The sequence below is a fragment of the Camelus bactrianus genome, chromosome 3, assembly GCF_048773025.1.
Source record: "Camelus bactrianus isolate YW-2024 breed Bactrian camel chromosome 3, ASM4877302v1, whole genome shotgun sequence".
In the NCBI taxonomy this organism is placed as follows: Eukaryota; Metazoa; Chordata; class Mammalia; order Artiodactyla; family Camelidae; genus Camelus; species Camelus bactrianus.
In genome coordinates, this window is record NC_133541.1 from 160852474 (window position 1) to 160878061 (window position 25588).

The 25588-nt window shown below is 41.0% G+C and overlaps 1 protein-coding gene across 1 annotated transcript in view; it reads right to left on the minus strand.

The window, feature by feature from the left end:
* The window catches only part of LOC141577212 (trafficking protein particle complex subunit 9-like), a 125613-nt gene that overhangs the window by 26885 nt on the left and 73140 nt on the right, over positions 1–25588 (minus strand). Inside the window, exons 11-15 of the mRNA XM_074361396.1 lie at positions 10417–10602; positions 7713–7937; positions 2332–2515; positions 1376–1575; positions 950–1073 (exon numbers count right to left, since the gene is read on the minus strand). The gene's annotated coding sequence lies outside the window, so the exon portion shown is untranslated. The remainder of the gene's footprint in view (positions 1–949; positions 1074–1375; positions 1576–2331; positions 2516–7712; positions 7938–10416; positions 10603–25588) is intronic.

Sequence of the window (25588 nt, forward strand, 5' to 3'; positions counted from 1 at the left end):
CTTCACAGACAGCATTCATCCTTTCCTTTTTACCATCTAAACATGCCTTCAATCTGTTCGCTTTTACACACTGACCGTCCAAACGGTCAAGTGGAAGCCACCAACACTGCACACCTGGACTCACGAGTCTCCCAAGTGGCCCCAAAGCCACTCTCCCCTACTTGAGACAAATGGGATTCTGTCACTCCCACGCTTTTAGGACTGATTTCAAACCCACTGTTTTTAGAAGAACGTCAAGGTCTTCACCTGATGAAGGTCTTTGCCATCAAATTGTCAGCTCAGGGAGGGGAGGACACGCCCTCTCCCCTAGGACCCGCCCTCTGGCAGAGCATCAGCATGGGAGGAACTGCTGAGCTACACCAGCCTGTATTCTAAACCTGGTCTTGAGTTCTTAGCAAACTGCTTCACTTATCCATACAAATCCAAGGTAGATTAGAAAGATTTTAGATGTTGAGCTAGACTATTGATTTGGGGATTTTGCACTAGCAACCTGCAAGTACATGTTCTAATGATTCTGTCTTCTTAAAACCACACCCAGATTTAAGTAGTATTTGTGGAATGTCTTCGGAGTAAAAGGGACTGTACTTTTACAGACTTTATGTTTTATACCATGAACAATGCTGACAGGGTCACAAAAGGAACTGCCTCACAAGTGACAGAAGACAGGTGAGAGGCATATAGCAACAGGTCACAAAGATGGTAAGAGCAAAGTTGTTTCTCCAACCCCCCAAAAAATTTTTGAAAGAACCGAAAACTCTGAATTTTGAAAGTAAAATACTATCATATAAAGAAATAAAATAATCCTCTTCATCAGGGATTCAAGATCTGACTCCAGAATTTTTAGCATGCCATATTGAATCCAAGCACAGAAAAATCAGATGGACTAGTGGTGAGTAATTTCCAGGAAAACTGCAGTAATTCCTCCACTTGTAAAAGGACATAAACTCACCTGTCGAAGATGAAAGTAAACCGCATTCTGGAGAAATTCGGAAGCTCCCAGGTTCCGCTTCTGGATGGCAAGGACATGGACAGCTTCGAAGCATGCTTCTAACTCAGTCACCAGCATTCTTACACTGCAGGGGGAAACGGAGGCCCTCAGTCAAGAGCAGAGGTGTTCCTGTCGTGTCTCGCAGGCCGTGCCTCAGGGACTCATTGCCCTGCAGCAGCCCGGCCCCAGGCGAGGACCCGCAGCATGGCCCACCCAACCAGGAGGTGCACTGTGCTTGAGAAAGCCCATCCCCGATGGGGGCAAGAGTGGCTGGTGGGTTTGAGTGAACATATAAATGCCCATAGAAATATGCCTGCATTCATTCAAGTGATACAAACAACAGTAGCAGGCTATTTAACACAATTTCAACTGTCAGTGGAAATTTACCATTCCTTTCCGCTTGTCCCCTGCACTCTGAGACAGGCTTAGGCTCTCTCACACCGGCAGCTCTGATGCAATATTTGTGAAGTCGTTTTACTTTGCTGCAAGTGTCATCGCTCCCCGTGTGGCTGTGACTGTCGTCTCTTAACACAGTCAGATGTCTTCCTGGATCTCTCCCTGCGTTCCTTGCTCCTGCTCCTCAGATCCTAAGATAAAGGGCAAGTGAAGACACATGACCAGTAAAGGCACCGTGGACTTGAACGAAGTCCTCAGTTATCCCCTAGGTGAGTGCTGCCCACCCCTTACCTTCGATTCTCAAGTTTCTGCCCAGGGTTACATCCAGACAGGAGAGCGTCCTGGGCCAATTAAAAGCTGTGTGACTTGGGCCCTGGGACAGGTGCAGGAGCTGGTTCCAGAGCCGTGCCCTTCCCCACCTCTGCTCCCCTCTCTCCCAAGGACCCACTGCCAAGCCCCCAGGTTCCCTGATATTCTGTCCTTCTCTTCTAATCTAATCCAAGCCCTTTTCCTCTTCCTTTATTCCCTAATTATCACCAGCTGTAGTGGTTTTTCAGTCACAGTATCTGAAAAAATTTCCGGCAGCTGAAAAAGAGGTCTCCAGATGTCAATGCCCATATGCTGGTTCCTGAAGAGAGCCCCTGGTTATGGGGTCCCTCACCAACACCCACGGGGCATCAGACATGTTGCAGAGTCGACCACCCCAACAAGAGTTTGCTGTGACCCCAATGCCCGCACAGCATCCCTGCTCTCATAAATGTATTTGGCCCACTTATCCGTTACTAAGAAGCAAAAGTAAAAAAATTGCTCATGTTTCTTACTAAAATTATTTATGTGGTGGAAAAAGAAATTATAATAGAAAAGAATAAATTTGACTGCATGTTAGATCTGTTCCTTTGGCTTTAAACCTTTGCTGTTTTCTAGGCTCAGACTTGGTATCTCTGTACCTTTTGTAAGAGAAAGTTGCCTTTAGCCTGAAATATCCAGGAAAGCCTATTCTCCGGGCTCTGAGCTTTCACGATGTTAACTCTTCTGCACTTATGTTGAGATGGCAAGTTGCAAAATAGAAAATCAACTTTGGTTTTTTTTGGAGGTTTTAGAGTGGCACCATGATTTGACCCACGTGGACAGCTGCAAGAACAAAGAATTCGAAGGAGAAACAATTCGTACCGCAAGAAGTTTGCAACAACCAACCACATCCCCGCCCCTTTTTAGTATAAAAGCGGACTGATTTCTGACTTGGGGGAGATGGTTCTCCAGTATGTCATTCAGCCATTTTCTGGGTCTGCCAGCTTTTCAAATAAAGTCACTATTCCTTGCTCCAACACCTCAATCTCCCGATTTATTGGCCTGTCATACAGCAAGCAGTACGAGTTTCGACTTGGTAACAAGATGAATGCATTGGAGGTAGTATGTCTCCACTCTTTCCTCGTTTCCAATATGTAACATGCACATCATTTATGATCTAGTGCAAATAATTCATCAAAGACAACCACAAAAAAAACTACACTCACCTAGCTATCAACACTGAAGTGAAAACCTATCAATTTTATATGCTGTTTAACAACACAACTAAAAAACCTAACATAGGGAATTGATTCCACAGAAATAAAATTATTTCTACTCCTTCAAAACCTTTTTTTCTTATCTATTTTATTTTGTTTTGCATGTTGAAAGGAAAATAAAAGACAAATCATTTTATTTCACGTATTTTCTTATAGCTACATAATTTAAATACTACAAAGATATTTAAATTGCAATAAAAAATTGTTCATATATTGTACAAAGATATATACACAATCAATGTGGATAAGGAAAGGAATGTACATTTACTAAAAATCCACTGCACATCCAATCTTTTACAAGCATATCCTGGAATATAAGCTCTATGATCCAGGGGTCCCCCACCTGCATTCTCACTGCTGAGTCCCTCAGTAATCTTCTACCAAGGCACCAGCATAGAACCACGCGATCAGTATTTTAGGTATAAATGAGGGAATTAGCTCATTCAATTCTAAAACAAAAACCCTAAAATAAATACTGAACTTATTTACAGATATAGAAAATTGGACACAAACAAGTACAGTTTCCTCCCCAAGTTCAGAAAGCTAATAACTCGTAAAGGCAAGATTTGAACTCATCTGTCTGATTCTAAAAACTAAGGTGGAAATCCCTTTCGACTGGGGAGGGTCCAGCAGCACAGCCTATCACCCTATCTTTGTTCAGATCTAGCCTTAGACAGCCTGAGACAGCACCCCATTCCTATGGAACTTGAGGGCAAATGATAACAATAAGGATTTTATATCCAGTAGTTTCTTAGGTATCATTTATATAAACTGTCAGCAGGACAGCAGAAAAACTCTGGGAAATATGAGTGGGTCCAGGGCTTTTTGCTGATTAGAAACTCAGTCTTTCAGGACAGAGTGACCTTCCCATGAGAGGCCACATGGACATAAACTAAAGGCAGCTGAGCAGTGAAAACTAGCAAGACCCTGGAACTCAAGCAAGAAGGGTCCCTGCCATCTCCCGCCCTGTTGCCTCTTCATCCACGTGGACACGAAGACAGAAGACCCGGGTTCTTGTCCAAGTTACACCATCATGGATTCTCACCCATAAAAAGTTACGATTCTATGCTGTCCTAAGTCCTTTCCAACTCAAATATGTTGACACCAATATCTCAGCAGAATGTCTATGTCTCCACATCCTCTCTTCTACAAGAATAGTTCTATGGCCACAAAGCAGAAATCCAATTAAAAACACCATGCACTAAGCAAGGTGAAAGTCTGCGTAAGAGACTTTGCTCTCACGCTCAGTGAATGAAAACTCAGAAAAATTGGTCCTTCTCCCTCAGCAAGTTGTAGGTAGGCTGATTGTGTGTGTGGGTGGGTGTGCGTGTGTGTGTGTAAATCAAATACAATGACGTCTGGGATCTGTACAGATTTTTTTTAAGTTACTGTCATTTCATGAGGATGAGACACCCTTTAAAGTAATTTGAATCTAGCGTTCTGAGAGAGTCTCAGGATCTTTTGGTTGAGGAGGGGAAAGGAAAGGAGGAAACAAGTAAATGAAGCAAAGGAGTAAGAATACTGCAGGGGAAAGGCAAGACATTAATTTTGTTCCTACTTGCATCACAAACAAATTACGGACTGGCTTTGCCCCGATGTCCTGTCGAGCACTGAGTTGCAGATGAAGAGGTGACAGCCCATTTCTCACTGAGCTTGTGACTGTACGTGGCATCTTATAGAAACAAATCATCTATCCTGATCAAACACTCTAGCAGCAGGCCGTAATTCTCATATTTTGAGAGATAAGAAAATAGGAGTACAAAGAGTGTAGATAACTTGTCAAAAGTCAGAGGACCAGTAAATAAGAGAGGATGAATTCAAACTCAGATCTGAATGCAGAGTCTGATCTTCCCACTCCCAGGACTGGAAAATCCTTAACACACAGACTCCACAGCTCCCCTGCAGTGTTCCTGGCACCAAGCATTTCCCATGGCGATGGACTCCAGTTCTCACAGACACAGCGCTCTGTGCAGCCAATGACCTTGATCAGACCTTGATCATCTACCTGTCACGCCTGCCAGGCTTCACCATACAGGTAGGAAAGCTGGCTTTCAAGTGCATACAAAGCCACCCCTGGTCTAACCTGGGCTCTTCTGGGGCTTCTCCAGACTAAAGGCAGCCATGAAAGTGCTCACAGTTTGTACATGAACCACACTACCTCTCTCCATCTGTCTCCACACCTATACTTCTTAGCTATGACCATTTTGATAATATTGGAAACAAATTTTTAAAAACACAAAAGAAAGGATCCTCGAACAATTACTTAATACTTACAATTTTAAATGATTTGTTACAAAGTGAGTATTTACAAACCGAATCTGCCTTCCTAGGTGTCAGTTTAAACAGTTAAAAAATATAATAGCAAAAAATTCTCACTTAAAAAATTAACAAAAACATCAAGAATAATCTGGAAAAAACTCAAAATTAATGCCCATGTTGTACATGGAGAAAACTACAGGACTGTACTGAGGGGTAAATAAGAGTTGTGAATGTAGAGACATCAACATATTGCATGGAGGAAAACAGTTTTGTAAATATGGAAGTTCTCCTAAAAATAATTCAAAACTTAATAAAATTCCCATGAATACTCTTATCAGACTTTTTTTTTTAACTTGAAAAAAATATTTTAGAATTCTTCAGGAATAATAAAGTCATAATAATAGCCAAGAAAGTTTGGGATGGAAGAAAAGAACAAAAAAAAAATCGCACTGTCAGATAATAGTTAATTTTTACAATATGTAAAATATAGCGTTGGAGTAAGGAAGTAAGATTGACAGAAATAAAGCATGAGCTCAAAAAGAGACTCTAGTCTACATAAGTATTTTATACATGTGGGATTTCAAATCAAAGTGCAAAGTATGAATTCGATAATTGTCCTGGGACAATCAGAGAATCACCTGGAAAGAACAAATTCTATTCCTGTCATAATGACCACAAAAAAAATTACAGATAGTGATGTAAATATTAAAATACTAATAACAGCAAATACAACTCTTTGCTCACATTAATTCAACTTCCCCTCACTATAACAAGTACTATTATCATCTCCATCTTAGACATTAAATAAACCTACATAAGAGATTTATACCATTATAAGAAAGTATTTCTAAGAATAATAACAAAGATAAAACCCAAAAGGAAGACATTTACTATCTTAAGGATATTTTGAGCCACAACAAAAATAAACCTACTGAACAAAATGAAACGAAAGAAATGACAAGAAAAACTCTGTGATAGATGTTGATGAAGACAAGGGATTAATGTTCATAACATACAAAGAGCTGTCACAAAGCAAAAAGAAGCTTCCTCACTTAAATTTGTGCAAAGGACAAAATGGATCATTCACTTTTCAAAAGTCAGATGGCTAATCAGTGAAAAATGCTCAATACCTCACTGGTAATCAAATGCAAACTAAAACAATGAAAAAGCACTTTTGCTCATCTTATTGGTAAATATTTTTAAAAGATATTGTAGCTAGTGTCCATCTGTGGGAGAAAAAACTGTGAGCGACCTTTTTAGAGGATGACATGTCAATGGATATGTAAACTCTGAAAAACGTGTGTACACACTGATTCAACCCCACTTCTAGGAATCGTTTCGTTTAGAAAAAAAATCAGTTCAAATAGATGTACTGTTTACACTGGTGGGAAGAAAAGCTGAAGTGAAATCATATCCAGCAATAGAGAATTGGTTACATAAGTAATTCTACATTTTTCATTCCACATTGGAGAAGGAATTTCTAGTCACTTGAAAGTAGCCTGTGATGAACGTAAATGTCACATCCAGGGACTAAATTTCCAGAAGAATTAACTAAAGGCATGCTCATACAAGATCACAGGAATGTCTGTTAAAGAAAGATGCCAGTAAAACATCCTTTCTGACAGTGGAAAATGGAGAAAACTTAAGTGTCCACCCTCAAGACAATGATGCGGTAAATCACGGCGAGTTGTGGGCACTGTGGGGGCCGGCGTTTCCCCGTGGCCCAGGGCCTTGTCCACAGCACTCTCCCACCAAAGGTGTCCTTGCACAAGAGACCACACCTGCATATCAGGAGACCCCTCCAGTCTATCTGAAAGGACCGGGTGAGTCTGGAGTGGGAGGACGTGTATGATATACCCCTGAGTGAATAAAGCGAGCTGCAGAAAACATATAGTATGGCCTTATGTTTCAAAAAAGCATATATACACACATATACATAGATTTCTCATATGTATGTATGTATGTATGGGTATATATATATGTCATAGGCATAAAGGTCATGAAATATATACACCACATTGGCAACAGCTTTTACACTCAGGAAATAAGGGGAAGGGATTTAGGGGCCTTTCGGTACCACCACAGTTCTCTTTTCAGTATTTCAGTTAAGTACACTTGGAATTTAAAAGTTTATTTAAGCCCGAAGTAAAATGGACGATGCCTCCACAAGACATAATGCTATACTGGTCATTAAAAATCATGCCAGGGGAGATAGAATATTGTAGAAAAACATGTAATAAGCCGAATGGGAAATGGAGGTCTCCACACAGTAAACAGGCACAGAGTGCTCACTGGATTTTATGACAGAGCTGATACACACTGATGAAAATAACAGAAAGAAGATGTTAAAGTTTTAATTATTATTTCTGAGTAGTGGGAACTGGATAGCCTTTTTTGTCCCTTTTTTCAGACATATTATATTAAATATACATTATTTTTCATCTGAAAAAAGCATTTTTAGATGTGTAGTACCACACATTGGAGAATAATACACGAGTACTTACAGAAACAAATAACTAGGAAACACCGCAGCAGCACCACACAATGTAGAACGGGCGATCCTGATTAACACCGCGCAGTTACATAAGGACCCAAAAAGTGAGAGCACCTGATGTAACAGGGCGCGGACCCCTTCTATTTGTCACTTGTGTCTTTAGGGCTGAGGCAGTTCTGAGCATGGCCAGTGTCAGTGTTGGTGTCTGGATGGATGCCACTGGATGTGAGGGCACCTGCAAGCCGAGAGGAAGAACAGAAATCATCCTCTGCCTTTTCTGTCTTGTTTCTTTGTTACTTTAAAAGAGAGGCATAAATAAGATAAACTGTGTATCTTCCCTACTGAAATTTCAGTAATGAAACCGTTTTCAAAGTGTTCACAACTTATACTCCGCCTATAACCGTCTTTTCATTAAAGCTTCATATTTATTAAATGTTAATTAACTCAGTTATTTAACTCCCTGTTGAAACCTTCTACTAAAGAACATGAAATGCACTATGTGAAAGGACCACGCCTGCAGTGACTAGCTTGGCTGTCTTGAAGGCAGTGCAGTCATCCCCCAACATCCCGTGGCTCTGAGCTCCTGATGCTGCTAAGAGAGCACGCTGCCGCCTCAGATGGAGAGAAAGTGTGAAAGCATTTCCTGAAATCTACAGCACTGACAAAACATAACTGACAAAACCCAGGCTCCTTTGAAGCTGTCATTTTCGGTTTCTGGCCAACCCCCTTCAATGAGCAGAACCACCCCATTCCCGAGCAATGGCACTCACTTGGTAAGGAGTTTTGGAGAAATTTCCAGGTATAGAATGTAACCAACTATACATAGAACTCTGACAAAAGAAACAATGCAATACCCTGATTTTGGAAGACACTCAAAATATTCTCCTAAGCCTTTGTAGCTGGAAAGGTTGGGCTTCTCCTGAGCCACTTATTTATTTCACAGCCAGTGAGCATCTCCCACAAACCCTGTTAGTCTGTGTCTGCTGGGAGCATCATGTACACTCTTGCTGTCGATCTTATAAGTCACAGGGCAGAGGCGTGTGTCTCACGGCTGCAACCCTCACACAGGCTCGCCTCCTAGCCTCACACTTTGAACTTGGCCCCAATTTCTTACCTGTTTATTTGGTATCTGTTCTTCTGTAAGCTGCCTATAATGCTTTTTGGAACAAGTCAGAAGAATGAGTGGGTAGATAAATGGACAGATGGACAGATGAGAGATGGGCAGACCGAAAGAGAGACTCCAAGAAAAGGGGAACAAATAAAAGTTCCTGTGCAAAACCCTCTTCTAGTCAGGGAAGGAAACCACCACGGAGAAGAGTGAAGAGGCAGGTAGCTTAGGACTGTTTCCTGGATTCCATGAAAAGTCACACCAAGAGATGAGAGGGTAGAACTATAAATAATAAAAGAAAAAAAGCACACATGCTTGAAAAATATATCTACAATATGTACTTTCTAAAGAATAGATTCAAATCATCAGGGCTCAATACCACAATCCTTGGGTATTTACAGAAATGAGAATCCCATCTCCAAACCACAAGGCATCCCTTCGGAGCACTGAGAGTATACACGGGGCTGTTATAAAGCCGTCACCGCAAAAGCTATGCTCTCCTGCACTTAGGAGGAACGAGCAGTTGTGCACGCGTGACAGTTACACCCCACAGCACCTCTACGGGGGAGGGAAGCCTAGCGAGCCCCATCACTGCAGGACAGAAAACCAGTGCTGGAGATCCTAAGCCATCCTACCAGTTCTCCATCTCACAGTACTGGTCACTCCAGAGCAGGACTCGAACTCGGACACACGTCTGTAAGCACGATATTATCATGCTTTGTGTGATTTTTGTGTGTATAATACATTTGTTTCTGGCACGAAAGAATATTTAATAAATGATCGGTTGTCTTGTCTATCTCATTAGCTCACAATCAATCTTTATACTGTTGAATTGTACTATTTTCCTCTGGAGAACGGAACGGAAATAGCGGGGGTCAGAATGAGGTGGAGCTCCATTCTTTATCTGGTATCTCATCTCATCCAAGTCCCCAACCAGGGAGAAGGAGACAATGTTCTCTTCATCTTTTAAAGAGAGGGCTCCACTGATGATGACTTACTCAACCCAAAAACCAAGGCTGTGGGAAGAGCACATGTAGCAACCAGAGCAGTATCAGATGTAGGAAAGTGAAAAGAGCTCACGGGAGGGCTCAGGGGGTCAGCCTGATTTAATTTCAATCGATAAAAATACGACACTGTAAAAATACTAGCATGCAATGGATTTGCTCTTTCTTGACATCTAGCAAGTTTCCACAGCCCACATGTAACATTATCTTGAACCAGTGAAAGGAAGAGTCTACAGACAGGGAAAATCAATGCCACAGGCAGGCTGAAACCCAGGCTGGAGTTTAGGAAGAGAAAGGGCATAGTTAAGAATTGGGGAAAGGCTGGAGGAAGAAATCATCACAAGGACTCTCAAGCATCATCCTACAATCATATAATCATTCATTCAAGAGAGAGTTACTGAGGTCCTATTTTGTGCATGATTGTACACAAGGCAAAGCAAGAGTGCAGCGACCATTTTGGCAGCAAGGGGCAGGGCTAAAATACACTTCTGATCCCGGTACCTTGCACACTTGTTCTCAGTATAAAGGCAAAGAAAAAAAGTAAAATAATATTCTGTAAACTCAAAGCATTGCTGAAAAAAAATTAAAGAAGACCTAAATACCTGGACAGACACGCCACGTACATTCCTGGATCAGAAGACAGTGCTCTTGGAATGGCAGTGCTCCCCAGAGTGATCCGTATATTCTACGTGGTCTCGATCACAATCCCAGCTGGCTCCTCTGCAAAAACTGATCAGCTGCTGTTATAATTCATATGGGAATTCGAGGGTCTCAGTAACCAAAACGATCTTGAAAAAGAAGAACAACATGAGAGGACTTGTAATTCTCAATTTGAAACTTTACAACTGTATCTCTAGGTGAGATTAGAGGCCATTTTTAAGTTATTACTGTGTTTATCCTTATTTTCTAAATTCTCTAGAATGAATATAACTGTTATGATAAGGAAAATAAAAAGTAAGGTATCTTTTAATACATGCACACCGATTCATTCATTGGAAAATATGTATTTTAACTATAAAGAGGTAAACAAATATCTAGTGAAAAAGGACTACATAAAAACAAGAGTGCATTTACATTTTTAAGAATTTGAAAACTGAAAAGCACAAACACATCAAGTTTCTAGGGAGACAAATACAACATATTAACACTTATTTTCAAAAATTCTAATTGAACAATGAAAATTCAAGAAAGGGAAATTCCCGATTGACAGCCAAATGCAAACACAAGGAGAGCAAAGGCCTAGAAATCACAGTTCCTTTAACTCTGCTACTACCTCAGTAGGGGAGGAAATTCCTCACTGAGGAGACAGTGGAATCCCATGCATAAGACAGGATACACAGTACAAACTGTGCTAGAATCGGGGGTGATTTTCTTAGAAGAATTCTAAAGTTAGAACATTGCTGATAAAGTATAAATAAACTGACAGACAGATTAAAACACACAGTCATATATATTATATAAAAACATATGAAGTCTGCTCCCATGTTACATAGAAATACAAACATATTTGTTCATTTATGGGCACTGATTACTTTTTCCCAGGTAGAATATTTCAACTAAAACAAATAATCAATAATACACCCCTCTTGTCAAATCTACTTGATAAGTTACTCTGCTATGTATTCATAATGTGCCTAAGATAGATTTAAAAGAAGTGAATAAGATCTTTGTATGATTTCTTGAACACTTCTCAACATTCCAAATTTAATTTTAAAATAGATCTGAGCAGTATTTCTATATTATCTTTTCCCTCGTGAAATGACCAATACAGTCTTTTGTCAAAATTCTGTCCTTACAATGATTCACGAGCACTGTATCCTCACAAAACTGTTGGACAGCAAGTCACTATCCAGACACTGTGACCAAACAAACGAAACACAAGGAAGACAGTGACCCTATTCTGGAGGGCTTACCGTCTGTGTCAACACCGGGATTTTTATTTGATTGGTTTGATCAGGTAGCAAAATAAAATCAATCAATTATTTTCTTCTTTGAGCATTCTCTAAGTCATGACTCTGCTGCTAGTGTCATGAGCAGGAAAGACTTAAGCAAGACTTGATTAGGTCAAATAGCAACAATCATCACCGGAGAGTGAGTAATAAAGAAGTTAACTGATAGCAATGCTTCTGCCTACATGAGACCTAAAATAAACCAACACTGATCTCTGCAAGGAAAATGAGGAGATGAGGTTCCCAATGAGAAAACAAACAAACAAGAAACCAAAAAAGGAAAGACTTTATCATTAACGATTCCAGGCAGTAGTGGATCATGGTGGTGAAGAGCACAGATGCTGGGGACAATCATGAGGCTCTGAACGCCCACAGCACTGGGTAGCTTTGACAGTGATAAGTCAGTGAAATTTTCTGCATCTCAGCCTCATATCCATAGACTGGGGACAACAACAGCACCCGTCTCCAAGGACGGTCCTAAGAATTAAATTATTTTATATGTAAATTTTAAATAAAATACCTCAGATTTTAAATATTGCCCCAAAAGCACAAGGAAAAAAGAAAACAGAGATAAATTTGAGTTCATCAAATTTAAAACTTTGCTTCAAAGGACACCATCCAGAAAGTGAAAAAACAAAACTCAGGAGAAAATATTTTCAAATAATTTATCTGATTAGGAATTTGTATCTCCAAATAAAAAAGAGCTCCTACAATTCAACAAAAATACAACTAAATTAAAAAATGAATAAAGGATCCGAAACGGTATTTTTCAAGGAAAATATACAAATGGCCAATAAGCACAATGAAACGATGTTCAAAATCATTAGCTCTAAGGGAAATCATTTCAAAACCACTAGGAGAAACCGCTTCACACTCACTACATTAGGTTATATTTAAAAAAAGAATAACAAGAACTAATGAGGACACACAGGAATCAGAGATAGCAGCCCTTGCTGGTGAGATGTAATGCTGCGTGGCTACTTTGGAAAACAGCCTGGCAGGACCTCAGAGTGTTGAACAGTTGGTTTCTGAATGACCCAGCAATTCTGCTCTGTGGGCACACACGTAAGAGAACTGAAAACTAATGTCCACATAAAAACTCCTAAAGGAATGTTCACGGAGCCATTATTCATCACAGCCAAAAAGAAGAAACAACCAAAATGCCTATCACCTGATGAATGTGTTAACAGAGGGGCCCAGCCATACAGTGGAATATTATTCAGCAATAGCAAAGCATGGAGTACTGACCCAGGCAACAACGTGGAGAAACATTGAAAACGTTACTCAGTGTGAAAAGAAGTCAGTCACAATAGATGGTTCCATTTACAAGAATTGACTCGATTTACATGAAATGTCCAGCACAGGCAAATCCACAGAGAGAGAAGAGTGGCTCCCTGGGGCTGGGGGAGGATGGGGAAGATGGGAATGAGTGCTTATGCATACGTGTTTTCCTGTTAGGAGGATGAAAATATTCTAAGATTGACTGGGATGCACAATTCTTGGCATAGAGTAAAAACCGGTGTAAATTTTAATTGGTGAATTGTATTAAAACTGTTAAGAACAAAAGTATCTCGGGCCAGTACCTTCCCATAGAAGATGCAAATTGCTAACTTTTATTACAGGAAGAAGAAACTGCCCTCAGCATGAAAGCAGGAGATCAGCAAATGTGAGTTAACCGAAATTGGACAAGAGCAGTTCACTTGAAACAGTTGCTGAGTGTATACGAAATATTCAGAATGAAGAAAATCAGTTTGACATCAAGATGAAGCATTCTGCTTCAAATGCCGATCAAGGATTCGGCAAGCCCACCTGCTAGAAATAACCAGAGAAGAAACCTGGTTCTTAAAACAAGCACCACATCCAACAAGGAAATGGTGGTGAGGAAAGCAGTCATCCAAAAAACTGGAACAGTTTGCTACAAATAATTTCTCCACTGAAATTCCAAAAATAAAATGAAAGTGATGCAATGCTGCGCTGCCCTCGCGTGAATGGGCTTCCTCCGGTGCTCGACAGTTCTGTAACCCCGAATGAGAGACTCAGGAGAATCAGCATGGCTCCTGGGAGTCCCCAAGTGACTGCCCACCAGCACGCTGACCACCATCACATCTGCCAGGGTGGAATTGCAGAGAAGAGACCAACTTCTGAAAGGCACAGGAAATGTTGGCAAGGGAAAAAATGGCTGCAGTCAGTCCTGGGACAGAGGCCCTGACAGCAGAGGCCAGAAAGCTGCAGGTGAACTGGAGTGGCACTGGGGAAGGAAGGGACCACAAGGGAGCAGATCTCAATTCTCTTCTCTCTCTCCCTTGGGTAGGAGAGTTAAAGCCTGCATCATTCTCACCTGGAACTGTGGGTTATGGCTGGCAGAAGTCGTACCGACACGGAATGATTATTCAAGACTCTGTGGGAAAAGTCCAGAAAAAGAGAAGGAGTAGGGTGCCAACTCCAAGAGCCTCTCAAATGCTCCTATATTTACTGTGTATAACGAAAGTAAAAAGTCATTAACAGTTGTGTGATAGTAAGTAGGAACTTGAGGAAAGACGGGAGGAGACAGAGATTGTAGAATCCACAATGTGTACAAATGCTTAGTGTATCTTTACGGAAGTCATGGGGTGAGGGGAATAAGATAAATTCTTTAGATATGTGAATTACAAAGCAGACCACGAGACCAGCCAGGTCCTTGTTTTGGGGATAATAGACTATCTAAAAGCACGCACGCCCAGCATTTATAGCTGAGGGCCTGGGTCCTTGCTTTGAAATGAGCAGAGTGCTATCTAAAGCATCAACTATGCAAGCAAAGCATTGTCTCTGCTTTTTAAGGCAAGGAGACAAGAGTGAGGATGCACAGGCTCCTGCTTGCAAAGCAGTTACTAAGCACACATTTTTCTTCTGGACATTGAAATGCTGCTGGGGTCTGTTACAATTTGTTAACTTAATCTTGGGCTCCCACATGTAACCAATATGGAACCATTATGGAGGACACCCTAGGATAACAAATCCTAGCTCTGTGTCTTTTCCTGCCAGCTTCAGACACTCTAGCAGGATCTAGACACATCCCTAAATAACGATCCCACAGAACCACCCAGACTCTTAAATCCTGGCGCTTGAAACTTAATTTTAGCTCTACACAACTTAACAAAGAAAAGTTTCAGAAGTAGAAGATATTACATTCTTTTATATCTCATCCTATGAACTAATTTTTCTGATTGCTCTATGCTGCTTCTAATTGGCAAAGCACCTAATTCTGCAGGTGAATTCAGTACTTTCCATTGGGCATAACTTGCCAGTTTGGGCTCACTGAATTCTATTGTTCAAATACTGATACACTTAATTGATTTCATTGTTCATCAGTTTCAGCCAGGAGGAGAGGGAGTGTCATTCTTTTCCTCAGCCCACCCTCAACTCTTTTCTCATCAGCAACTCAGGCCTCCTGAAATTGAAACAAAGAATTTGTTTCCCTTCTACGCTTTCCACAAACCCAACAGGAAACATCAGCCTGGAGAAAGAATTCAACAAAAATGTTAAAACAAAAATCTGTAAAACCTGAAGCAACCCCATCTCTGAATCATGATACACAATGATATGAAAGTAAGTGTGTCAAGCACAAAACATGCGTGAGCCTGACCACCTGATTTCTATTCTTCAAAGGAAGGAAGGTTTTCATATTTTTTATTATCACTCTTTCTCATTGATTCTGATTAAGCCAAAAATTAGTTTATGAAATAATTAAGCACTGCAATAACAGATTTTCGCTGTATCAATTACAGAAGGCATTCAGAGGGGATAGGAAAACCCACCTTTGTAAAAAATGTAAAATTTCTTCCCCTATTAAAAACACGTATACAAAATGCAACAGAGAATTCAAATTCTTGTGGAGAGGAGCAAAAGCCACAGAATCAAAGCAAAGTCAATACTATGAGTCAATTCAAAATTCACTAGACAAGCATGCTCAAAGCATTCAAAGAATTTTAAAGGCACACTGCAAACCATTCACTTAATGATCTGCAGGCTAGAGGAAGAATTTCCCTCTTTAACAGACAACAGAAATCAAAAGGGTGCCCCTCCAAACAAAGACGAAAGATCAATCAGGTTTTTAACAGTTCTGATAAATCAGCATGTTCTAAAGAACAAAATTCAGAAATTTTAAACATTCATTCAAACCACAATGAAACAAGCACTTAAGAAAAAAGAAAAAAACCCCAAAGAAACTAAGCACATTGATCATGCACTTGAATCAATGAGAACGTCTTTTACCCTTCGAAGAAAGAACAGGCTATAGCCTTTTACTTGAAAATTAACACTACTTTAAAGATAACTCCTAAAACGGATTTCATCATTCATGTTGCCTTGAAAACTCTGAGGCAATTGTATCTGATCAGAAAAGCAATTTTGAGTAATAGTATGTTACAATTCAGCGCCAGTTTGCTTTAGAAGAAAAAAGAAAAGCTACTGTTTCTCAAATCCTGCACAAAGTGTGAAGGGCCTCCCTGCCTCTTTCCCCTCCTGTTTTCAAACCTGATGCTCCCCAAACCTTCTGAAACAAGTGTGAGGACCTCGTATTCCCACCAATATGTCAAATGACTAAAGAATATCAATTTACTTGTGTAAATATATGCCTACATCTTGAACTGGAGGAAGAAGGTATCAGAGGGCTACATGGAACTTATTTCTACCTTCCTGAAATCACACACAAACACGTTCACACAGACACAAACACATACACACTGAATTACTGAGCACTTCACAAGCTTCGGAATTCCAACTTCTAGAAGATAACTTTGCAGTTAGTTTAAAATACAAAACTGTCAAGTTTTGAAAGAATTGATCATCTGCTAAATCATCCAAATATCAACGAGACCCAATTTGCCTTCTCTGTAGAATGTAATTTCCAATGATGTCAAAGCAGACCCTAAGAAGTACTGGATCAAAGACTCGTGTTTATCACTAGATATGATCGTTTTTAAACAAGTAAACAGATTCAGAAAGGTATGTCTCAACATTTATTCTTATTGAAATAGCATATGTATTCAATTGTCTATACAGAAAATAGGTCCCATGATGGTGTTTAAGAGCTATTTTGTGTATTGCAATATTTATTTTTAAGTGCAGACGAGGGTGGGTATTACTCAGTTGTAGAGCACCTGCTTAGCATGCACAAATTGTGCTGGCTTCAATCCCCAGTAATCCCCCCCCCAAATAGTGCTTATTTAAAAATAAGAAAAAAGTTATAAAAAAAATGCAGACTAAAAACCACTGCAATGTAGAAGCCAGAACTATAATAAAAAACATGTGTTTCTATCGAATACTGACTATATGTCAAACACACGGACAATGACAAATCACCCCTGACAACCATCACGTGTGGTTCTCAGCAACCCTTCTAAGTAGACACGGATGAGAAGCCCAGCACAGCGGATGAGGAGACGGAGCTCGGAGGAGCCAGGGACACTGACCATCCTGCTCCACGTGACACCACGTCAGCCCAGGACAAGTGCTGACAGAGCTGCATTGAGGGGACATGCAGCTGCGTGGAAACTTCGGGAGCTGGGAGTCCCAGAAAACACGAAAAATTGTTCAGTGAAAAACCAGCTCAAATATATTACACTGTGCCACATCCTTTAAACAGGGAACATGACTGAGATCTTTTTGATGCCTCCGTGTCCTTTATGCCATCATCAGTTATTTGCCCTCTCAGCATGACCAGTGATGATCTGGACACCTTATGAAGTGCACTCAGATGGAAGAGCTTTTAAAGCTGTTTTATGAAGGTTGTAAGACTCTGTCTATGCCTCACACAGGCGGTCATCCATCACTTCTCACCGGTGTGGACGTACCACCTGAAATCACTCCTTTCTGCTTTTAAAATCCCTTCATCTAATCCAGACTTTTCAACAGCAAAGAATCAGCTCAACCACAGACAGTGAACAGCTTTTCACCAAATGGACTCGAACAGCCCATCGGACTACCTGGAAGCCCTTTTCTTCTATTAAACCCACTTCCGGGTACTTCATCATTTTCTGATTGGTGGACTTGGCCGCTGACTGGCCTATTCAGAGAGCTGACAGCCTCACACAAGGGGGTGGGAGAGGACACTGCTCTTGGGAGAAATCAGTGAGGAAGGCGGACATCCTCGTCAGGACTGCAAGTGTAGAAGTGCCACAACGTACTCAGAAATTATACCGTCAGCACCCCTGGCCTCCCATGGACTGGTTTCACATTAACCAAACTCACGAGACACTGATGCAAGAAAACCAGAAACTGAACTTATTAATGTAACAGAATATGTGAAACTATCAACAAGACTGAAATATCAGAGTTCAACCATGAGTACAGTTTCTCATCCACGGCCTAATCACGGGCAGGCAGTGACATGGCAACCATGGACAAAGCAGAACAGGAATGGTTTCTAGATTAATTCAATGGACTAAATTTCTGTTATCCCAACAGATCTACTGCCTGGAAAACAATTAACGCTAATCACGGTGCACTCTTCGTGGACAGTGGCTGAGACATGACTGTGAGCACCTGTGTAAATCTCCTTTCCCTGTCCTTATTGGGCAAACTGATGCACAGAGGTACAGAGATCCAGGGATGCAGATACCTCTAAACACCCAAAGCCCATCCCTGGGAGCCTCAAAACCAGACAGCCAGGGTTTAAATACCAGCTCTGCCACTTACTAGCTCTGTGACCTTGGCCAACTTACTTACCCTCTGTGTGCCTCAATTTCCACACTGTAAAACTATGATAAAAATCAAACATTCCTTACTCGATTGATGAGAAGATTGAAGGATTCATTTCTGTAAAACTCTCAGAAAAGAATGTAGCAAATTATTGGTGCTCAACAAATGTCAACTTAATATTAAAGTGATTTACAAGTCTCCTTTCTAATCATCTTCTATATTTCCTGGCTAGACTAAGTCCAAAAGAAAATCATTATTTCTCCTTTTATAAACACTTGGGGAGCAACCTTCTGTTCCATACCACCACCTGTTTAAACTGAGGGAGGGGATGCCTCCTCCCCACTCCTCTTGGCCACGGAGAGTGCTTCTCCACACCACAGACCCATGGCCCACAGCTAGCCTTTATCACACTAACAGAGTGAGGTGTGAGGCCAGAGAGACAAGCAGGGTATGTGAAACCGTTCCTTTCCTTCCAGTGCTGGCCACACTTGGGAAGCACACAGGATGCTCAGCTCCATGGCAGGACAGCACTGTGCATGATGGGGCAGATCCTCTCAAGGGAAGGCTCGCTGTGGCCCAGAGCTACCTGGGACAGAGTGAGTCTCTAATTCTGGGACACAGTATCATGACACGCATTTTCCCACAGCCCTGAAGTTCATGGAGAACGTGGCTTCATCAGTAACAAAGAAGACATTTGTTGCCTGCCTACTCTTTTGTGTCATCTCTCAGTTGGCTGCTGGAGACAACATGCATATAAGTATTGGATCCCCTTAGGCCCCAACATATATGAAGTAACAAAAAATTCTGTGGCTTAACGTTGGTTCAGGGCGACTGTGTAACAGTTCTGACTCTGCTGATGCTTAATTATGGTTATAGGAACTATGGAACCTCCTCAAATAACTTTCAGCATAAAACCAGCTTTCCTTATTTTCCTGTTTCTTAGTAATTGCCAAAGACTATAAAATGATGGCTTCACACCAAACAGCAGCTAAAGTTTATGAGCCCTCTTGACATACCCACTGTGGTAAACACTTTACATAATTTCTAATTCTCACAATTCTACAAAGCAGATACCAACGTCCCAATCTCACAGACGAGGGAAAAACTCAGAACGAACTGACTCAGGCTCACATGGCTCAGTGGCAGCGCGTGCACGCAAACCAAATTCAAAACACTACACCCCTACGTATATGTACCAAATCTCCTACCACCAATTAACACACAGCGGCGGGGTCAATACTCAGGGAACTCAGTACACTTTTCAGCTTTAATGTGCTCCAGAGGCCGCTACTAGCTGTTTTATAAATTCCCGGCTCACTGTTTTCTAACACTGGAAGAAAAGTCCGATTTTGCCATTGTTTACACAGCAAGTCTGAGATGTTCACAGCGAGATGACAGAATAAAACTAAGATATAAGCAGAACAATTTTTCCATGTAGACAGACATAATGGACATTGTGCTATTCTGAAGCATCAAGCAAAGATATCAAAACAAAATAACGTTGTTTAAGCCTTCTTTAACAAACAGGAAAATTAAGACGGTAAGAAGGTGCAACAAGCGCCACCTATGGGTAAAAAGGCCTTCCAGGTCGCCAAGAAGCATGCAACACAAAAATTGCCTATAGGATCAGAAACGAGAATCAGATAACTAAAAGCTTCTGTAGCACATACTGCACTTTGCTTCGGGGGAAGGGAGGGTAACTCAGTATTTAATCTGATATTGCTAATACTCCTGAATATAAACAAAACACACAGGCTCATGGAAACTCAACTTTGAAGAGGAAAGAATCCAATCCTGCCACTTCATTTTACAGGAGGGGAGACTGAGACATGGGATGTGTCCTCCTTGCAATCGGTAGCAAATCTCTCCTAGGCCACATGTCTTGCACTATAGCAAAAACGAACAGATCTGTACTAGGCCTATATTCATAAAAGTCGCGCCTGTATTTTTCCGAAAGTAGGTTATCTAAGTATCTTGCAACATACTTCTCAAAAAGCCAGGAAATCATATGTTTGTTGAAATACAAAAACATTTATTTACATAATAAAACAGCATGAGCTTTATTCTCTCTATTAAAAAAGTTACATGTCAAATCAGTGTTTTGATATTTTAAACCTGTTAAGAGTGCAGGAAAAAAGATCAAAATTTTCTTTAATCACAAAAGAGAGAAGCTTATTCCCTGAAAATTATCAATGTGGATTTTTCTAAACTTAATGAATCTGGTCAGAATCCAACGAATTTAAATGTCTGAGTGGATGGTTACACGGCAACATGACATCTGAGTTCTAACAATACACATTCTGTGTAAATAATCTTCAAGGCCGTCTGCTTAAGGCAATTTAACTAGTCCCTGTCTCACTAAAATGATACAGAGTTCATTAAAACTTCATAGTGCACTAAAAAATAAATGAATCCTTGTTACTTTAAGCCATATTCATATATATCATATACATACATATTAAATATGCATCAGTAATAAGCCACCCTCTTTAGTATTCAGAGTTGATCCTTCTAAAATATCTGCCATTGTGACAGCATATTTTTACTAAGCACCTCTTGGGTTCTTTGTATACAAGGCTACTAACTCTCACAGTCAGACAAGTTAAACGATATTACTCAAATTTCTCAAAACAGGAAACGTACTTAAGCCATGAAAACAACTTATACATACATCATCAGGAAAGAAAAGAATAAAGATTTTCTTAAAATATTCACTGACAATCTTTTCTTCCATATTAAGTCTACATAAAACCAATTCAGTCTTTGTAAGTATTTCTGTCAATAAGGGCCACTAGAGAAAAACAAGTAACATCATCAGCAGTGGTTGGATTTTCAAAGCCCCCTTCTCTTTTGCACTATAATTATTATTAATGTTTTGTTTTAAGTGCTTACAGAGCCCTAAAATACATAAAAAATAACTTTTTATGCAACTACCTGAGAATTAAACATCTGTGAAAATGTACAATTTTAATTTATGCCACTCTGTCTCACATTCTCACTGGTGTCTCCCCTTTGAAGCCCTCATCAGGCTGAGATCGCTAAAATCGGCCATTTATGGAGTCACAGGCGTTCGGGTAACCACTCAATGGGAGGCTGATTACAGGAGCAATTAGGAATGCATCCTGTGCAGCCTGGGTTCCAGCACCGAGCTAGCCACCGCCAGCTGCGTGTGATTTGGGACAAGCTGTTCCATCTATCAATCCCTCAGCTGCAAAAAAAGGAGACACTGATACCTACCGTCAAACACCTGCTATGAAGTAAAACATGAGGAAAGCATTTTAGCCTTAGGTATGTGTCCACTCAGAGCGAGTTTGGTCATTATGATGATGAGGATGTCTGTTAATAAATTGAGCTAGACCAAAAAGGAGAAATCACCTTAAAGGAGAAACATTTTAAGCCAATGAGCATTTCCTTTTGGATGGATTGCAGAATATTCTATTCATTTTTTTAAAAAACCAAGTTTTGTCCATTAATAATAGGTTTACAGGTTCATGGACAAGTCTCCAGAAAAAGAATTAGAGGCCTCTAACCTCTGAATACTAAGAAAGAAAAGTTTAAAAAAAATCAGGAGGGAGATTATACCTCATTTGGGAGAGTATGTGCTTAGCATGCATGAGGCCCTCAGTTCAGTCCCCACTAAATCAATTTAAAAACATTTTTTTTAAGAAATGGAGAATTAAAGCAAAAAGATGGAGGAATACAGAATTTTTTAGAGACTCATCTCAGATTTAAATGGGGAAAAAACCATCCATTTCTCAGAGGAAATCTTGAGAACTATGTAAACTGAACCTGAGATGTCTAGTCTTCGAACATTATTCATGAATTCATATTACTAAGTCTTAAATCTACGTGATAACCCACAGTTGTGATACTGATCATAACAGCTGCCAACACGGATCTAGCTCTGCCTAGGAATGCTCTGTTCTGACATCTCTGCCCCTGAGGCCTCACCAGGCTCAGAGCACTAATTTCGGTCATTCATGAGCATCTCGTGTAAGTCCTCCCTTTGTGCTCCTCACTCTCCCTTCACCAGCCCCTCTGAGGGAAACACTGTTATCATCTTCCCCACCCGCAGATAAGGCCACTGAGGCAGAGAGACTAAACCCTTTCCAGGTCATATTGGCATTAAAGGACGTCTGTATTTCTGCTGTTTTGCTTTTGACAAAGGAATCTGAGATATCAATTCAAGGGAGACTGTTAAATAATAAAGTCTGTCAGTTCTTCACCTCAAGAGCAGATACTATAAATTCCTGATGTAGGATGAGGCTGCCGCCACAAACTGACTCAGCTTGAAATTAATATCCAAGATGAAGCAGCGGATACACATAAATATTCACGATTGTCAACTCCGCTCACGGGACTGGGCCCTTCACTGCCTGAACGGGGGTGAATACTCCACCCGTGTCATTGAGGGAAGCACGGTTTTCCAGGTCTCCCCAAGGCTTCACGGGCTATTTCCCCCCACAGACTGTCTTCAACAATTAAAAATCTCTCAAGATTTTTACACCATGCAAAACTGAAAGACATTTCTGCAGATGGAGCACTTTCTCAGGCTTAAACTTATTTTGCCTACACTCAGCATGGGGGAAAAAAGAAACAAGACTCTGCAAAGTCTCTGAGTCTCACCACTCACACTAGTAAAAAGGCCACTGAACAAGATGACTATTCAGAGTGCAGGGTGAGAAGAAAATAAAGCCGCCCCCAACCACAGGCACTCCCAGAGACAGAGCTCAGCCATCTTCTGCACACTCACGGTTGTGCAGCCCTCATCACCATCTATTTCCAGAACACTTCATCACCCCAAAACAATACCCCTGTCACTAGCAGTCACTCCCTAACCCCCCTCCACCTAGCCCTTTGCAAACTTCACCTGCTCTCCGCCTCTGCATGTGCCTATTCTGGGCATTTCAGATCACTGAAGTCAACAATATCTGGCCGTTTGTGTCTGCTTCCTTTCATTTAACATGCTGTTGTCAAGGATCGTCCATGTTGAAATGGTATCAGCATCTCTCCCTTTTTTTTTGAAAACGTTAAAGTTTATTAGAGGGTTGTAAGTAATATCAAAAAGAGTAGAGTGGAGCATAAGTGATTGTGTTTCAAAGGGAAAAGGGCGGGTTGAGCAGTCAGAGTGGACTTCCCAGAAGAGGTGGTCTTTTTCATTTTCCTCTTTTACTTTTATATTCACTCTTACGTCTGAATAATGTTTCACTAAATGGAGATTCTACATTCTGTTCATCCATTCAGCAACTATGTATGGACGAGGTCCATAAGGTTGAGTGTAAGAGGCGACTTGCAGGGATGACATTTAAGCAAAGGTCAAGATGTGCTTTCAAAAAAAATGCCAACAAACAGAGGCGCAAGGAAATTCAGTGCGTTTCTGAGCAAAGTTCATGCTTGCTTCCGCAGGACAACCGTGCAGGGCTGGGACGGATATTGCCAGATATCACGGCGTGGGAGTCACCTGAGAAGACTCCCCACTGCACGCAGCTTAGCCAATTCTCCTCCCTCATCCTGTATTGTTAGAGCCATGTTTTAGGTTTCTCTTATTTCAAGTAATAGCCCTTTAAGTATATATCTGATCATCTGCATCAGACCACTTTACCTCCAAGGCACAGAAAATTATTCACTAACCGGAGCAGCTCCAGGACATAACGGTGATGGATTAGGGAGTGCTGCAGCATCCCAGCCTGCATGCACAAACCCCACATGTGCCCTGGTGATGTCCGGAAAATTAAACGCATGGAAATATCTCACTGCTGGTACACGACATCTGCCCTCAAATTCCCCCAAAATCATGCTGGCAAAGCACTACTCAGCCCTCTCACTACAAAAAAAAACCAACAACAAAAACAACAAAAAACGCTAAGAAGGCAAATTTAGGCTCTTCCATTGAAAGCCAGCAACCATCAATGCCAGTATCTGAGCTGGAATGCTCCTGACTTCTAAAAACACTGCGCCGTTACTTTTCAAATGTGGAAGTCATATATGTATTCCACGTAGATGATACTACAGTAGGATTTTTCTTTTCAAAATTTCCAGTTGCAACATTAGCACAAGAAAGTTTATGTTTCAGCTTTAAAAAAATCAATTATCTTCCAATTTCTTAATTTTGAACCTATTATTATTTTATAAATGGAACTATGCTGCATAATATCAACAAACTGTTTGAATTCTGCAAACAAGACCTTTATGACATCACTATTTCAGAGCAAACATTAATGATGTTTTGAGAGTTGGGGCCTGGGGTGCTCACTAACAGCTCTTTAAATACTGACAAGGATGTGCTATTAAGTAATGCAAAGGCTCTAACTCCACATTAGCTCAGAAACCAAAGAAACTACACCAAAGCCTTACTTTATCATTTTTAAATTTTGCTATTCTTTGGAATATTAAATTTCTTAATAATATATGATTTTTTTTGAGAAAGACAACAGCTGTGTTAAATTTCCTCTCACCAAGAAAGCAATCTTTATCAAGAATAAATACCCCATGGAAATCGAAATGACGGGAGGTTTCTAGCTAAGTGAACATTCCGATCTGAACAGAAATCTAAATCCTATCAGATCTCATTCGAACGAGCTCAACAAAGTCCTGGGCTACCCTGGAACTTAGCTCTTCTGTTCCAAAAGTTGGCTGAGCTAAGATCATCACACAAGGCAGGGAAGGAGAGAAGAGGAAAGTCCACCTGGCAGCCTCCATCTCTTTACTTCCAGCCAAAAGTCGCCTCTCGGGCGACCCCGATAACAAGCCCTCCCCATAAGGAAATCCGGCATCCACACTGCCCCTGCCGTCCCCAAGCAGCCCTGACGCCCCTCTCCCAGCCTGTGAATGGTCTTCTAGTTGCCCCCCAAGTTGGTGGCACCCTCCCCCTCTTCCCCGCTACACACACACACACACACATAGAGCAACGGCAGGCTTCCCAAAGCACAAACTTGATTACATTACCCACACTTCAAACCCTTCAGAGGCTCCCTGGTGGAATTCTTCCCCCGCCCCCGACACTGCTCACCCAGTCTCACCCCAGTTCCCAGGTCCCCCCTGTCCTGCTCCTACTTCCCACTTGCCTCCAGGCTCATTTTGACTGATTTTCAAGGAAGACTTCCCTCCCTCCAACCTCCGCAACTTGTTCCTCTATTCCTAGAACATT